We start from the raw sequence: 5,418 nt of genomic DNA on the forward strand, positions 1-5,418 counted from the left end.
AAAGCACAAAAAGAACTAAGTAGGGAAAACATCAAATACTAATTCTCAATACAGGCATAGCAAGAGCTTATAAAAATTCATATTCACACATATGCATATAGATATACATAAACTGTGTATCATACGTGAAAATGTTTGTGTATACTTCATAGGTTCAACTAAAGTGATTGCTGTGTTTTTCTACTTAAATTCCAGGGATCTGATATTAGTTTAAGTTAATGAGCCTGCACCTTATCTTACTGCCCACATTGTATATATTTTGCAAGCTGCCAGCTGTGCATCAGAGCTGCCTCATGATGTTCATGTCTGCTTATAGGCAAAAAAAATTGAACAAGTATTTCTTAAGAACCCTGAAATTTACAAAGTAGTGAAAGAAATGCCCCTTATTTTTTTGGTATCTTTGTTACTTATTCTATTTTTATTTTGCAACTTTTATAATAAAAGAAAAATGGCCACAATTATCTATGCTTTCGATGGAGGGGGAAAAAATATTTTAGATTCACAGGCCTGATGCAACAACTCCTTCCCTCATGATATAAGTGAAACTGATTAAGGCCAGGCAGCTGCTGGCTGGTAGGGCACTACAGCCAAGGAAGTGATTCCATCTGAGAGCTCCCCAGCTGAATGGAGAAGCCAACCAAGGACAGTGGGAGCCAGAAAAGAAGGAATGAAGGGACATCAAACACCCTTCAGAGAAATGTCTTTTGTTAATTCTCCTTGAGGTTAGCTCTTTCATATTTTTCCCCACTGCCAAGTTCATTACAAAGTTGTTTGTTTTTTTCTGGTACAACCGTATCAAGAACAAAGCACAAAAAGAGCTATTTGCATAGCTTTAAAATGACACCACTCTTGTTACTGTTAAAAGGATTTACACATTCAGAGGCTTTCCCACCCAGCTAAATGGAAACTTTTGGTTCATTTCATATTTGAGTCAACAGGAGCTCTCCACTTCCATCCACATTTCTGTTTGAGAGAGGGAATTCAATAATCACTTCTACTTCTCAAAATTTGACTTGCCTGCAGAGTAACCTACTTCATTTTTGACAGAAAAATAAAATATCACAAGTGTTCCACTAATACAAATTGTCATGGCAGAGGATGAGAAAGTGGATTTTATGTCCAGTCTATACCTTTTAGCAATACTTTTACATGCAAATTGTTTATTCAAATTTGGATAGGGTATAACAGAGGATTGAAAGAAATCACCAGAACTTGTAGAGAATATTAGTAGTATGGTCAAATGCTCTGAGATAGAGTAATAAATAAATTTGTGAGCCTTCTTTCAAATAAAATAGAACTAGTTAGTATTTATAATAAATAAAATCACTCCTATATGCCAGTTACTCATCTGGAAGAATGCTATCACTGCTCCAACTGCACAAAAGGCTACATGTTAGGTGTTTTGCTTGGCGGGGGGGAGGGGTGGGGGGAAGATTCATTAGAAATAAAGGCAAGAAGATAATTAGGTAAAGAAAGAATGCACTTGCCCTTTGTGCCCTAACTTTCTTTCCTACTCACATATCTGCCATTGATTTCCAGTAAGGAGAAAATGGAGAACTCTGGTCTTTGTTGTTTTCGTTGCTCTGAATGTACTAAGGATCAGAAGGCCCACCACTGACTTCAGTGTTTGGCTTAGGCCATTCAGTTTCTCATAGCTTTAGCTGTGATACGCAGAATGAGAAAGAGATAATGGAAAACACTTGCTTTTGCATTAAGGTCCCCTTGGTGTCTGCAATTTCATGAGTAAGCTGATTGTCCTTTATATACTAAAATTCTTAGAGAAAAGCAGAAAATATATATTACTTATGTCGGTGTTTATTGGATAAGCTTTTCTGAATGAGTATCCACACTCCCTGAAGGATGCAGTATAGACAGATTAGAAAGAGGCAGTAATCAACATAGTTTGGCCCAGTTCCAGAGCTAGGTGACATGGCCAAAACACAATAAAACAAAAATACTGAGTTAACCTAATAATTTTAGTAACATTAGAGAGTCTTCAGCAGAGGTGCACTGACACTAAATGGAGGTGATTGAATTCTAATTTCTTTCTTTAATCAAATGTATCTAAATTCATCATCCCTGAATAGCAAAACATATCAATAGCCAACTAGAAGATCATGCACAAAAGACAAAAGATCACACTCCTCAAAGGCTGAGGCTTTATGCATACTCGTGCCACATTCTTCAATCTTCAAAGGAGGTCATTCATATAAATTCAGTAAAGACAGTAATGTGTGAATCTGATGCTACCCTGACCCCTCTTCCACCTTCGAAAGCAACTCTAAAAGCTTAAACAGTAAAATTCAAGCAAAAAGGCACCTCCACTGCTGCCAAACAGATAGATAGCCTATGCCTGAACTCAATTTACAAAACAGAGACATCACTATATGTTAGCCACTTTAATAGATTCAAGTTTATTTTCAGAATATACATCTACCTTCAGCAAACTGCAAAGCACAAACAGAATAAAAATGCTGACAGAGACAGCAACCTATAAGTAGAAAAGACAACTGAAAGAACAAAATTTAAAACTCGTAATAATTATTTTTTTTTTCATAGCAAATGAGGGGGTTTTCCTTCAGAATTTGCCATGGCAGGCACAACAATAATGCTTGTAAATCTACTAATCCAGTAGTCAAAAAATATATTGGACCTGTTCACACACAATATTTTGCAGAAACCTGTCAGGAGCTGTGATATAGTCACCCTCAGGTCTAATCCTATTATATCAGATGAAACACTACAAGCATGCATACAAGACTAACCCTACCCAAGAAACATCAAGAAAAACCTATAGTACTGTAGGTGTCTGGCCTTAAGCGTTGCTAGAACAGAAACAAGCTGCAATCAATCTATGAATCCAGAAATGGCAGTAAATAGGATTGCTTTCAGTTTATGAGCTGGTAAGCCTGTTTCATAGAGCAGTTCACAGCGACTGCCAGTTAAAACATTGGGTCATCCAGTAGTGCTTGTGTTATGTGCCAAGAGGCATGGGGCCAGGAAGACTGACAAAACTAAAACGCGCACACATAAAATAAAATTTGACAAATATTCATCTGATGTAGCCATCTTCAGAGAAGATGAGCAAGAATTTGGAGAAATAGTTCTAAGCTGTAAACATTGCTAGAAGGCAACATGCAACAAAAGTAAGGAAAATGTTTCTGACTGGTTACTAAAACTGTGGAAACAGTAGCAACAATCACTTGTTGGTACTAAATAAACTGCTCTCCCCCTCAAAACATTTCAAAAATCTCAGGCTGTTATTTTTGCTACTTTCTTGAAATTGATTTTTCTTCTTTTTCCTTGCAAATAATTGCAAGTTAAATTCAAGGTAGAGAATCTTTTCAGAGAAAATCTTTTTGGTGCTTCTTTGTGCCATAGAATTTGTTTGACATATTCTAATGTGCTTAATTTTGAAGGTAGACACTTACTATTCTTTGCAATCATTTCATGAGTGGAATAACGTAATGACCTCTTTAAGAATAAAGAGGGGAATTTAAAAACATCATTCCTGCTCTCCCTACTGACTGAAACAAGCAAGGTGCAAAAGGATAGACTGGCAAGGCACGTTTCCTTCCATTCACTCAATAAATCAAATGCAGAGATGAAAACACACAAAAGATATTAAGACTAAACTTGAAAGAGTTATTGATGAAAATATCTCCAGAAAAGAGAGGAAGCAAGTGCTCTACATTATTGTAAATGGATGCTAGCAGAAAACTTGGCTAGGAATATTTTTATCAGTGCTATGTATAAACTGTACTGGAACAAGATAGAATAAAAAATGGAATACTGAAAAGAACAAAAGATCTATATAAGACTTAATTATTTTAATTCCTGTTATATCTAGACTTCCAAAGAAACTCAAGAAATAATGTCTCTGAACTGAGTTTGTATTCTCTTATTTAAAGCTCGTTATCAGTTTGGTATTAGTACATCATGATTTTAAGATTACTTAATACACACATAAATTTTAAAGGACAATATCCCCCACTAGCCTGCATACTCTTTAAGGACGATATTAACCCCTACAGAATGGTTTGGTAAAAGCTTTCTCTGACATTTTGGTACACCAAGTCAGGCATAAATACAGAACAAAATTCATGCAGACTTGCACAGATAAAAATTTCCCCTATGGAATCTATGTCTATCTAGCATTTAGCCGAACATCATCTCTTTTTCATTTTTCTTACTTCCACAAATCAGAAGAAATTGCTTTAGAAAAAAACAGGAAGAGGCAAAAAAGATATTGGTAAGAGAAAATTCCAGCCTGAATGTGCTGAAATCTTAGAAATGAAGTTCAACTAAATTAGAATGAGCTCTAAGGCATGAGAGGTGAAACAGTTTATTCCACTAAATCCAGGATGACAGGAAAAGAATCATGAGGATAGACAAGATGAGTAGAATCATTTTTCTGTTGGAGTACAGCACAGATGAAATGATTTCTTTAAAGGACATTTTTTTAACATTGTACGTTTCTTCTTAAAAGTGCTGGTTTCACTTGGAAATGTATCCCTTCCTCTAGATTAATCAAGCTTCTCTAAATTAAACCTTCAACGTACTAATATATTGGGGAAAAAAGGCTTTTGATGTTCCCCATCAGCAACACCACAAGATAAGCCACAAGATCTCCTGTCTGTAACAAGTCTTCTCCTGTTCCTTTGAATTGCCGAGCTGTTTTCCTTACTTATAAGATAAGCATCCAAATCCTTGGAGCACAATACTTCAAAAATGCAGAATATATAAATCTTGGCATTCGATTGGGAATGTGTCTTCAGAAAAGAAGAATAAAGCTGTCACCATTACATATGGCTCACTCATGCTTTCACAGGCAGAAGGAAACGGGATCCTGGTTTAGAACAACTCCTTTGTTGCTATATAGTATAATGGAAATTTTGAGGGTGGAGAAAAACTCTCTTTTGTTCCCAATCTCTGCCTAAATCTGGAATTTTTAAGGAAAGGTGAAGAATCTCCTTCCCAAAATTAAATTTTATTATTTCTTTAGGAATGTAATACTATACAATTTATCTGGCTCATGTAAAGTACAGTTAGAGATATTTGTTAATTATACAACTGCACATTATTTACATTTTAACATCAGTGTAGTTACGTATGAAGGGAATAGCAGTGCACTTCATTCAAGGTCCTAAAGAGTGTGAAGGAAAAATTGGACCACTAACAGAAAGCTTTCTTGTCATGTAATCCAACAGGAAATCCAGCTACATGCACCTCAGAAGCAGTACTTCTACTCGACATCTGCAAAAGAAAAACTGTTCCTCCCTCAAAACCAGAAAAAGTTCATACGCATCTCTGTTCCTCATAAGATAGTTATAGTACACTATAAAGGATTAGCAATATACAAGGATACCGAATCCAAATTTTTACAGAATCTCTAGGCTTTTTAAACAGAGCCCTACT

This window comes from Athene noctua, chromosome 7 (genome assembly GCF_965140245.1).
Source record: "Athene noctua chromosome 7, bAthNoc1.hap1.1, whole genome shotgun sequence".
Taxonomy (NCBI): Eukaryota; Metazoa; Chordata; class Aves; order Strigiformes; family Strigidae; genus Athene; species Athene noctua.